Below are 856 nucleotides of genomic sequence, written 5' to 3' on the forward strand. Positions count from 1 at the left end.
ATTAAGGTCCAAGTAGCAGACATGACACAGCAAAGCAGCTCTTCGATTTCATTTTTCTCAGCCCTGGTGCATTCTGGGTGGTGTCTGTTTAGAAACATGTAAGCCAAGTCCACTGGGAGCTGAGACAGGCCACGTTACTGCAAAGGACACACCAAAAGACAATTTCCTCAAAGGGATTAATAAAATGTACGAAATACTCACAAAATGAGGACAAGTGTATCTTATTGAGGACCACTAAACCCCCGATTCTCTAAAGAACCGCAAATCCAATAATGGCAATTACTTTCTGTTCCCACCGATCTTTGCAGGGATGTAAAATCTGGAGGGTGGGGGCATCCTGGGAAAGTTTTCATTTAATCAAAAAAATAAAAAATTGTACTAAAGCTGTTTCTTTTTGGAGCCATGACTCCTTTGGTTCTGGTGTTTCAGAAGCGTGTTGTAGGTGCCTTCATTCATTGTTTTTATTCATGCGGTCTCATTTTTGTTTTTCTATAGGTGTGTCGTTAGCTAGAAGTCGTTTGCTGTTAGGAATAATAATTGAACTTACTTTTAACACTGAATTACCTTAATGTGATTCAAATAAGCCACACTGACAACTGCCACACTGAGTGCTGGCACAGTGGATTAGAGCACACTGACTGCTGGCACTGTCAGTAGTCACCACTACCTCAAGTTTAAATACATAAAGATAAATTGATAGACGCTGCATTCCTATAAAAATCATATAATAGAATCTGTCAGATAATGATTTTGTGTCAAATTTCTTCAAAGAAGTTTTTAATTATTTTGCTTTAAAAAATCTTACGGCAAACATGTGAACCGTTGAAAATCGCTGATCTTAATCAATTTGTTTTAA

This window comes from Polypterus senegalus, chromosome 8, assembly GCF_016835505.1.
Source record: "Polypterus senegalus isolate Bchr_013 chromosome 8, ASM1683550v1, whole genome shotgun sequence".
Lineage (NCBI taxonomy): Eukaryota > Metazoa > Chordata > Cladistia > Polypteriformes > Polypteridae > Polypterus > Polypterus senegalus.